The sequence below is a fragment of the Bacillus rossius genome, chromosome 1 (genome assembly GCF_032445375.1).
Source record: "Bacillus rossius redtenbacheri isolate Brsri chromosome 1, Brsri_v3, whole genome shotgun sequence".
Lineage (NCBI taxonomy): Eukaryota > Metazoa > Arthropoda > Insecta > Phasmatodea > Bacillidae > Bacillus > Bacillus rossius.
This window is the reverse complement of record NC_086330.1, coordinates 318,045,346-318,057,610: the sequence shown is the minus strand read 5'-3', so window position 1 is coordinate 318,057,610 and position 12,265 is coordinate 318,045,346. Positions and strand designations below refer to the sequence as shown.

General features: G+C 37.5%; 1 protein-coding gene across 1 annotated transcript in view; it reads right to left on the bottom strand.

Annotated features, from left to right (window-relative positions):
- Positions 1 to 12,265, bottom strand: part of LOC134527957 (uncharacterized) — a 250,478-nt gene extending 238,213 nt beyond the window's left edge. Inside the window, exon 1 of the mRNA XM_063361050.1 lies at positions 11,803 to 12,265. The gene's annotated coding sequence lies outside the window, so the exon portion shown is untranslated. The remainder of the gene's footprint in view (positions 1 to 11,802) is intronic.

The following is a 12,265-nucleotide window of genomic DNA, read 5'->3' as shown; positions in this document are numbered from 1 at the left end:
GAATTTTACAACTTCTGGGCAATTTCCTTCCTGGATTTCAGAGCTGGGTGTTGTGTTCGGCCCTTCAACTCCCTCAATGCAGAAGGCAACGAACGGCACCTGGTTCGCCCCAGGCATCACTCCGTGGTCTCTCCCCGTGTGCGATTACCAGGGAATCACACCAGCCTTCGGGACGATAAAAAACCCCTATTAGCTTGTTGTCGGAACTATTTTATGGCGGCCACAAAACAGTTCACAAATTATTTCGCCTCCATTCCCCCCTCCTTCGTTGCAGGCGCGGTAAATGCCGTGACAGCCAGTTGTTCTCCTCGGGAGATGGACCTCAGCGGCGCCGACCGGACAAGAGTCGAGCGAGGACCCATTTTCCGGCTTCCCCCCCCCCCCTCTGCACCAAGGACTCCCCGCACGCTGGCGTCGGGCGGCGCGAGACCGGGAGGCGAACCTGTTTGCCCGCCGCGCCGCGGTCCGGACCGCAAACACACGCTGCGGGACGTCGCAGCATCCGGCCGTGGGCGAGAGTGGACGCGTCAGATGCACCGCGGGGGCGCCGGCGCGGCTCGCAAACACATGGCGGGGAGTACTACAGTTGCGCTATTTGTGTGCTTCCAACTCTCGTGTATCAGTTGTGTTTTTACAAGTTGTGACAGTTCAGAGATGCATGCTGCTAAGTTGTTTAGATCGTTCTCAATAATATTTTTTTTTAAGTCACAAATGTTCCATGTTTTGCCGTTAAAAGTTGAATTTTTATTTTGGTTACTAAAAAAAAAATCTGTACTTTTACAAAAAAGATTCCTTTAGAAACTTGTTGCCAACAAATAGCTTGTAATGCTAAAATAAATATATTGTAACTTTGTAAAACACATGGCTACTGTTATTTTTTGCATAAATAAAATACATTTATCGATATAATTACTTAGTACTTCTTACGAAAATTGGCGTATAATTTTATATTTTAATTTATGTTTGTTTCAACCATATTTTTTTTAAACCATGGAAAACATAAAATAATATTCAATAACTGTACTTTATTTTGTTTTATTATGCTTATTATTGTGCGCAGTTAATACTGGAAAGCTATTTAAGGAACGGTTAACGAATAACTTTAACTATTGGAGGGACTGGAACAACACAAACCATAAATGCATTGGCTAAGAATCCTACCCAATATTACTGCGAACACTATTTTGTATTGATAGATTTGTTTCCATGTAAATGTACAAATTTACAAATATCTGTAATTTTATATAAATACTTTTGTACCATTAACAAAAAAGAAATTATAGTGTTAGTCTCACGGTCACGTGGAGAGGGTCGTGACATTCTCATGAGCATTGAGTCGGTGCCCATGTAGTTATGAGCCTCTGTGCCTAGCTGCGTTACGTGAAACCCTATAAAAACAAGTTATACACAAACATAGAATGCACGAGCAGTTCTGAAGATGATGGAAAAGAAAATACCAGATTGTGTACGATAAGAACAAAGCTTAGATTTTTCAATAAAGGTTTGTGTAAAATGTTGAAAATGCCAGTTTGGCTGAACTCGGTAATAGTTACGTTCAATTCCAAGCACACAAGCCTTATCGTACAGCAGCGCTAAAAGTAACGATCTTCCTAAAGGAAATTTTTATTTTTATTTCAACAAGGCAACTTATACGAATGAAGTTCCTGGGTGCTTTAGTGGATCCAGTTGGATTCGAGACTGCGTATTTTGGCTTATACACATTAACCTCAGATAAAAATAAATTTAAAAAATTGAGCACGCAGTGTTTAGGGCTACCAACGTGAGGTTAACCGTCTAAAGTACCGATGGTTTCATACGATGTCTTCGCCAATCGGAGGCTGTTCCACTCCTGTGCCTCCCCCGTACCAGGGTCCCACCGGAGTTGACGTACATTAATCTCGGTGCTGCTCATCTCCGCTAATTTACTACATCTCCCATTGGGTCCGGTTTATTTATTTATGCATTTTGCTCACGCGCTTTGTATTTCTTTTCATGTACTGCGAATTTATTTTTTGATTTACTGCGTCACAGTTTTTTTTTTCACTTCAAATAAAATAGTACAAAGCTGAAAGTAACGGTAAAACGTCAGCAAATGTATTTTTTTTACAAAAACTCAAAATATTTGCCTCTTAGCAACGTAATAACTTGTTTCGTACCCGTAATAAACACTTCCCTCTCCTTCACGTCACTACCTACTAGGGAGGGGAGGAAGAGTTTCGGCTGGTTCGCTTATCGCTTTAAATCTTTCCCTCCGGTTTAATTGTGTCTCAAATTAATACACGGTGTCTCTATCCATTTGTTTAGTAATTTTAGTACTTAATGAGATATAGATTAATGATTGCAAATTTATGATTAAGATATTAATATACTACATATATTAAATGTTAAGTAGCCGATATATAGTAAATCGCCGTGTTATTTCCCGGTATCGAAGACACTTGTTTCACTTCCCTGCACTGAGAGAAAGGTTTGTTTGCCTCAACAAAATATTTGTTTATATATGGCGAAATAAATATATTTTGTTAATTGAAACAAATATTTTGTAGTAGGAAAGGTTCTGTTGACCCAACAAAATGATTTTGTCAACTCAAATGTATATTTGGTTAGGTGTAACTAATTATTTTTGTTACATACCGAGTATGGTTAAACTAAGAAAATATTTTGTTCCACCAAGTAAAAATTTGTTTCACCATATATAAACAAATGTTTGTTTGATTCAAACAAACCTTTTTTCTCTGTGTGGGTTGTTGCTACTCCCCAGGTGTCTCTGTCTGCGGGAGAACGCTTGTCGCGGCTCGGCGTACACGGGCACGCACGGCCGTGCCTCCGTGCCGGTAACGGAACACGGGTCTGGCGCGGGGGTCACACGCCGCGCGTGACGCGCCGCGCTGGGTAGGCGCATGCGCGCGCGTCTTCGTGACGGAATGCGTCGCCGGCCCGGTCCGCCGGACTTTGCTCGGCCTGGGACGTCCTTGGCGGAGAAAGCGTCGCTCTCCCTGGTCCCTTCTCAGCGCATGCGCCGGCGCCCTGCCAAGGTTGCGAGTGCGAGTAACAGCACGCCTTGACGCCAGGACCTCCGCCTGCCCGGCCACACACACGGGTGTGCAGAGCTTCAGAAGATACCGCGCGGAAACTGCTCAACATATCCAAGTGTTGCATGTTTACGAAAAACATTTAAGATTATTTTGGCGAGCGAATCAGTAGATCTGATTCCTTATTTCGATTTTAAACTGTCTTTTAGGAAGAATGGAAATGGCGTTTAAAACGCGTGTTTTCAGAATATTTTTTTTAGGCAAGAAACATTTGGTACAGATTCTTGAAACCACTCAAGGTACATGTTTCACAACTTCATTTCTCAGCCATTAGTATTCTGATCTCATAGTTGCCCCACGCACGACGAGAAGACTGCGCGCCAGTTCAGATCCTTGCACGTAGAGAAGATACCGCTCTAGAAGCACCAGCGACAGTCGCGCAAAGCTTCCCGCCTCACCAACACAAATAAACTCCTGGCTAAGCGGGCCTCTAAAATTTGCCAATTCGGAACATACTTTGCGTCTATAATTGTTTAATACACGCAAACATAACCTTTTTAAGATATAAAAAAATGTTTCTGTTTCATTTCCTGACAGGCTATAATATAAAAAGACTTATCCTTCTGATGTTGACTCTTATTTAATCTGGATGACCTAGGGCCTATGAGAAACCCTCAACCAAGCAAGTACCAAATCACCAATAACCCGCAGTTGAGGGGTTTCACAAGTCAACAGCAATTGAACCAGTAACGATTTCCCGAGTGTGCATACGACTGTGCAGGCTATTCTAGAGGTCATGAAATCCACGAATAATTTTGGCTAGATAATATTAAAGCATACATTCATATTCAGGGGCGTATTCAAACTTTCCAGACTGGCTGAGTCAGAGCAGCCAGCTCCTGACCGGTAGCATTCAGTGTATGTGTGTGTTGACCTTGGGTCAGACTGAGTCAGGTGAGGAACAAGTGGCTGCTAGCCATACACAAAAATAATACTATTGGATATTTTTTAAATGTAAAAGCCAAGCCTCTGCCAAATTACGTTTGATATGTTTTTGGAGAAAGATGAATCGGGGAGAGAGTCTTATAAATGTCCAAAGTGTATGACATAAATGTAAACTAGCCTGAAGTGACAATTCTATTCATAGTGATTCTGGGGTTTTATTTCGAAAAAATAAAATATCTTGACATATATATGGCTTCTGAAATCACTCTTTACCATGAAATAACGCAAATTTTGAAGTTATTTGACATAATTTATAAATCTAAGGTACTAGCTAGAGATACGTTGTCAATTTACGTCGTGATAAAAGAAATAATTAATGTGATACCCACGTTGCAAAAATTTCAATCCTTTCATAATAAATAAGTGTCAGAAATATTTTTTTCCTTTACCAGCCCGCCGCATGGAGTCACGCCACAACACGTCTGTACGTGGAAGAGGGAGAAAAAATATGATCTTAAGAATGACAGCAAACTGACTGAGTCACATGAACAAGTCTAAGGAGGTTTGAAAGCAGCGTTATAGTAATGAATAGAATAAAGGCACGTCATTGTATTTTTAATTTCCTGACAACGTTTGCCGTGAAAAAAACACACACTGAGATAAAGAGCCATTGTGTTTTAAGAGCGGCGCATTGTATTACGACAAAAAAAAAGCGAGCCGCTTTGATGCTAACGCCATGTTCTCAACTTGACGCTCGCTTATTTGTCAGACTTACACAACTGATGTTCGGCTTAGGACCAGCACGGTCCTACGTCACTATGGCGCGCTATGGCGTCACGTTCAAGAGGCAAGGCTGCGTGGCTGTGGGTGGCTCCAGACATCGCTTTAGCCAACACTCTTGACACGAATCATAAATGGACACCTGAAAAACACTTTCTTTTGGTAATTCTACAACACAAATGTTCGTCATTATTGGTTCGAGGGTTATTCGACACACCAATGACAAACACCTATAAACTGGGCCATAAATTTTTCGTGAAAAGATTTTTAAGATAACCGGTGTTTTAAAAACTTTGTTGCTTCGTCTGGTTTTCGTGGTTGGCTGGGTTTATTTCAGGTACACGTCTACTGTCAGCAACACCAATCATAGCCATCCAGTGCGGGAGCAAACGTTTCCTGAATGGGCCTGCCAAATAGTGAAATGGCTTCTTTTGCAGACGGCCGCCAATTAAAAGGGATATCTTAATGCAGTCAAGTGGCCGATAATTTTTTTACGCAAAATTTACAAGCCATAATCTATAAAACATCCGACCTAACTATGTGCGACCCTTGAAGGTGAAATTAACAGCAACCAACAAACACATGAAATCGAATTATAGTTATCCACGAATTTGTAGAATCTAATCTAGAACCAAAACTTCACGTGAAGTTTGCAGGTGTCTTATCACCTAACGAGCGCAGATTTAGCTATCAATCAGTCCGTACCCACGATAGAACTGATGGTCTCGTCTTCTACCGGAATTTCTGTCAGCAACTGTGTAACGTAAAATAAATTTTGAGAATAAAATTTTGCAACTGTTTTAACGTGTTCTTTTATAAGTGTGTTTGTATTAATATTGAATACTAAGTATTTGATTTTTTTAAATTTGATTGAGTTTATATTTTACTAACCGTATTTATACTATCACTCTAGTCCTTTTATTATTATATTTATACTAATTATTTGCATGAAAAATTAAAGTAGTTTTTTTTATTAAGCCAAGTAAATATATCTTCTAACGCGTGTATGTAAATACACGCACCAATTTTATTTTTGTAAATGAAAGAAATATTCATTTAAACTTACAAATATTTGGAAATTAGTACAATTACATTAAAACAATTGTTTCACAACAAAGTAGTGTTCGCATTAATACTGGGTTCAGATTTTTGCCAGGACATTTATGCTTTGTGTTGCTCCAGTGCCACCACCTTTTCCTGAATAGGTTTCCTGCATTTTCTGAGAAAATGAGCACGATACAACAAAATAAAGTATAAATTCGAATATTCTGTTATTTTTTAACATTGTTAAAAAAATGTTCGAATGCAACATCTATCAAAATATATAATTATGCGACTATTTTCTCAAGAAATACTGAATATTATCTCAAAAAAGTATTGCATATATGTAAATAACCAACGCCATGTGTTGTACAAAGTTAAAATATATTTTTTGTAATGTTACAATTTATTTCTTGGCAACTGGTTTTCAAAGGAAATTTTTTTTGCAAAAGTAAAGAGAATTTTTTTTCTGAATGGTAACAATCCCACATTTTCGTAGAATTTTAATGAAGAACGACATGCCCATAATACCAATGTCAAATGGGTGAGCAGTGAATTCACTTCGATACTTCTAAGGGACCAGGCACGCACATTACGGCCTATAGGATTTATATTGAGATTTTGGCATGTCCGCCAGAGCCTGGATAATACTAGCGAGCCTGTGCACTTACTTACAATTCAACTAGACAGCCAAAACAAACTCTTGTTACTGTGGTCATTTTTGCATTAAGCAATTCCGAACTTTTTTTTGCGACGCCTTCAATGAACTTCGGTGTGGTTTCGTATATTTACACAATACAGAATTGCAATAACAGTATATTATATTCATATACAAGTTTACACATTAAAATTATACATGTATAAAAATGAACAATTATATCATATACCTACACATAAGTATATACAATACAAATATACAATTGTATATTGTATGAAAAACTTATATTTGAGTCCAACGCAATACATACACTTATTATAAAATTTTTGGTACGGACACCGCCACTTATCGCCGCATTCTACCGAGACAACCAGTTTTCTGTTCCCGTTGGGTTCGAGCCCGGATTTTATTTTGCAAGTGATGACGCGGCGGACGTTTCCTGGAGCCGGTGGGCTCTCTCAACGTACCGCCCGCTCCCTTTGCCAACCCTCGCCAGTGTCCGTGACCTCGGCGCGTGCGGGACTCCCGTGTCCACCGCCGTCGGAGGGCACTTCGGGCGACTTCGGGAGAAGGCGACCCAGCATGCCCCGCGCCAGGGACTGGTTTGGCAGGGCTGTGCGCGGGCGGGTGACCTTGGCATTTCGCAACACTTGCCCTGCCCTGCACCCCTTTGTGGCCGCTGCAGCTCGCCGAGAGAGTTCGGCTCGGGGAGCTCCGTCGCTGGCAACTGGTCAGTTGCGAGGGGGCAACCCTCATCGGGATGCGTACTCCGTAAGCCTCTATGCAGAGTCCCTACTATTATACATTACGCATTAAACTCGTATAATTTTTGAAGTGAATCTTCTCTGGACGTGATCAGAGTACAATTTCAAGGACGAATGTTAATGCAAAGTTTTCGTGAAACATTGTTGTGAAACGTTTCGGACGCGGAAAGGCCAGAGAAAAGGTACTTGGCCAAAGATATATAGAGAAAGCACTATGCTGTATACGTTGCTGGTCTCGTTTTCGTTCTCCTCATTGTGCGATAATTCGTACCCCGCTCCAAAAATATATAACCGAAAGAGATATATGATATAATTAATAAGACAGAGAGTATACGCATGCGCTTGTTTCAGAATATATATATATGTGTGTGTGTGTGTGTGTGTATCCTTTACAGTTAGCTGTCAATGCCTTGAATTTTATATTTGCTACCAGCGCGCTCTCGTTCCTCCTTGTTCAACTAGCTGCGCAGAACGCTGTTGAGACAGTCCCTGAATTTCCCGCATAGTAAGCGCTAACTGTTATGGATTTAATATTTCGTTCAGAGATTTGGCGTGTTCCAAAGGCACAATTGTTTGAAGAAACAGTAACACGCACAGTTTTTCTTTTTGGTATGTGTATTTCAACAGTGAATTCTAGAGATATAACTTCCTAAAGCGCTCTCCTTTGTTGACATTTTAACTTAATTACTTATCTCACAATAGTGTTTTATAACTGATAACCTTCTATCATATATCATATACAAGCAAATTTTAAAACATAAGTTAGCTAGAAGTTTCAAATTCTGCAGATATGTTGGTACAACCAACTTCCATAAGCGAACCAGATTTAATTCTACCTGCCCTATAAAGTATGTGAAAACTAAATCTAATTATCTGGCTCAATGTGCGATACAACGGATATATAAGACACATATATTGAGACTTCAAAGTTCGAAGACTGTAGCATTCTATTAATAATGAGAGAACCGGAACATTTTGGGAAAAAGAAACCAAAATTTCCCTCGGATCTAACAGTGGCCAGCGAAGTTGCACGAGCGAGCAGCGAACTTCGGGCAAGTTCGGCCGCTGATAGGAGGTGAGCCGCGTTACACTGCCTTCCTTCCCCAGTTCCACCTTCCGCGCCGCCTCGATTGGACGCGCATGCAGAGAAAGTGCGCGCCGGGACGCTTTCCTCGATAGCGGCGCAGCGTTCCCGCCCGAGCTCTTCCGACTCACGGCGTTTGAAGTCCGCTCTCACGCGCCATGTTGATATTTTCATTTCTTCGTCTTTGATTTTATTTACCTACCTTGCATTTTTTGTTATGTGACAAATATTTTCAACAGATATTCACTTGTAGTAAAAAGGCGCGCTATTTTACACTCGTGATATCAACCTACCAGTAACAGGATTATATGTATACAGAACATTATAAACTACTGCATAGCCTATGAGTGTTATGTGTGTTGCAGCAACAGTTATATAGTGTAACACCAATCTAAAATACTCTTAAAAAAATTGCTTAGTAGAGTTATGGGTAAAGAGTTTTAGTTCCAAAAGCCATATATTTTCTTAGTTCGTCACATATTTTAATTAACAAGAAGAAAATACTCATTATTGCAAGGCTATAAATTTGATGCGTTTGATGGCCTTTGCATAATCAAGGTCATAAAAATTGTACACAAACCAACAAAAACTGAAATATTTCTCTTTATTCAAAATAAATGCTGAAATAACTGGGTTTGATCATGTGTACGAAACACAAGAACTCATGAAAATCAAGTGTAAAAGTTTTTAAAATCGAGATTTCTATAATGTTAATCGTTAACAAATTTAAAGTACCTTTAATTATTAACTGGAAAAAAAATTGTTTCTTTATTTGATTTTTCTAAAAGTCTCGTCGACAGCAGGGTAATGAAAGAAAAAGTATAGCTAAATACTATATATATAGTATAGTCTATAGTTTACAGTAATATAACATCCCAGAACTGCCTGCAGTTATTTCGGGAAACTATCAAAAACAGAATCTAGGAAGTCCGGACCGGGATTCCAACCCGCTCCGTAAAAAATTAGGCCTACTTTGTGTTATATTCTTATCATGTTTAGCAGCCTCTTTTCATGTTCCCGTCATAACGTGTTTGCCCTAATAAGCTAGATAGTAGTTACGTTTAAATTTTGCGCAAGTCGATTAAACATTTCGTTCGTCTCTAAATTATGTAATTTCTGCCAGACAGACTTTTCCTGTACCCCTATCTCTGCTTCGTTGATTACCATCTAAATATTATCAATCCTGGTTTCCAATAACTTTACACATTTGTGAAGCAAGGCACTACAAATAACCAGCATTATAAAGTATTCCCTAAAGACGTATGGGAATAGCCTACATTGGTAACTGTAACTTGAGGTAAATTATGACTAAATATTCGCAATTTGATCGAATCCGTGGAGCGCAAATTAAAATTTGCACAGTAAAAGGTATGCAAAATTTTATTGGGTAGCATTTACAAATTTACAGCAGTAAGCTTATTTATCTGGAAAAAAAATACAGAAATTTGACACATGAAGAATTATATTTGAGTTTTTCTGGTTTTATTTACTAAATTGCTTTAAGTCGACTTTTTTTACGTTTTGGAAATAAAAGATGAGGTACTTGCATACTAAACAATATAGTCTTTGCTTCGAGTCGTTAATTCTAAGTTTATTTCTGTAAATTATTAATTTGATATCATTCTATGAGAATCGCGTAAGATATGTAATGTAAATTAACCAAACGTTTAAGAGAAGAGAGTGAATTTATTGCTAAATAAATTCCCACAGACCTAACTAAAAAAACTATTTTGTTGGACATTGGAAGAAACTACACATTTTAAAAAATTATCAATACACTAACAGTAGGGCTAAATACCAAATTTTAGCTAAAGATGATCATTAATTTTAGAGATTATAGTGAGTTCAGAAGTTCTTGAATGCAGATTTTGATGTTTATTAATTTATTTTCTGTCGAGGTATGGGAATCTAACTCACAACCTTTGCCACTTATTCTTAAAGTGTTTGAAATTACAGAAATCAATGACTTTGACTATAGTGGATTTTCGTAGATAAAATATGCGTCATGGCAGGTGAGATGTTTGGATAGAACGAAATAAATATGTTAAGTACTTTCTCACTGGCAAAACTGAAACACCTTATAAAGTGCTATGTCATCGAGTACATTAATTCTGCAATAAATATTTCAGACTGAGATGACTTTTGAACTTAAGATTTCAGTTGACTTTCCAAACAAGTCTCAGAAATAATTTAGTGTAATGTAAATTGAAACTGTTACAAGTGTCACTGACATTTGCATAATTTTAACCAAGCTAGTAAACGTAATTATAGGACTTTCAAAACACTTGTGACCAAGAAAAATATAGCTTGGCAAATAAATTTGTAACTACTTGCATTTACCGATGACACACAATATTTTATGTGTAATTAAGAAATATAATATTATCTTACAGCTTTATGGGGAATTGCAGTAAGTAGTTATTAATAGCCACTGCAGGCTATAGGTTTAAAAAACTGGAAATTTTGAAAGTAGCAGCTTATTGAAATCCAGAGAGATAATTAAACGAAATAAATCTCATCGGTATCTAATATTAATACAATGTGTTTTGCTGAAGCAGCATGAATAATTACAAGTGTTTTTTTTTTTTTCGTGGAAATGAGTTTTTATTAGGTTGGTTTGTTTATTTTTAACATAATGATCGCTATATTATACAACAAAATATATCATACGGGATAACGTGTATGTTATTAAGATTCTCAAGTAAAGTATATAAGTCGATACAAATTATATCAACTGCTTAAAAATATTTATCGATAATATTCAAATTCGTAAAATAATCGTTGCTTTAATTTTTGTGAGTTTATTAAACTATAGTAAAAATTTGTTTTTAACTGTTTACTAGATTTTTTAACGAACTATATTAAAAAATGGTAAATAATATTCATTTAATGAATTTTATTATTTATTGGATTAATTTGGGTTTTAAGAATTGATGGATCAAATCTTATAGAGTTGTAGCATGAAACTTTGGACTGTCAAAATGATACTTTCGTAACGATTTGGAATTAATTATTATTTTATACTTATGAGAGGGTTGTGGTAGGTGAGTTATTAATGTATTTGATTTTTTATGTTGCTTTACATTACCGTAGGTTGCGTGAATATTTTGCAAAGGGTAGTTATGTTTTGAAAGAGTAATTTTTTCGACGAAAATAGGTGGTAAACTATGTGATCATAACTGAAGTAAAGAGTAGGAAAATTTAGGTAAGCAAAATTTACCAAACTTAAAAATTGTTTATTGATTTATTCTCGTAAAAAGAAATTTTCTTTTATTTCAGATTTATCCTGGAAAGTTCGGCTGTTGTTTTGAAGAGTATAGATTTGGATAAAATTGTAAGGAGGCATTAAGAAGTTATTTTAAAAACCTAAAACAATACAAATTTTTGTCGAAAGAAAATACTTTAATAGTTAAATTTTATTTCCTAATATAATTTATAGCCACCCTAATTTAAATATATGTATATATATATATATATTTTAAATATGTAGTTCCTTACCTTGAAGTGAAATTTCCTCTGTTACGCGGTAACTGGTAAGATCCCAATCCTCCTTAATTAGTTGGTTGAAGAAATTCACTTTTTCAGGGCACGGAAAAAGGAGCACACAATTTGCATCAGTTAACTCGTTTTGAAATCGAAGATAACAGCCACACAATTTGTGTGAAGGAAAAAAACTCTATATTAATTATAAAATTTCCTAAGATACAGAGAATGTTTGGCTATTTTCACGTTGTTTACTTTTCACACCGGTCTCGGCAGAACACTCAAAACAATTGTCTGGCCGCACTTGTGCTAGGATATAAAACACTTGTGTAAGGAGTTGAAAAAAAAACACTGGACATAAAACGACCTGACAAAACTCACACGCGATGACACATTGTCACATGTTTCTCGACGATCGCGTACGGAACAACCAACGATAACGCCCGCAAGTCTTCGCGCCGCGCGCCGAAACACAACT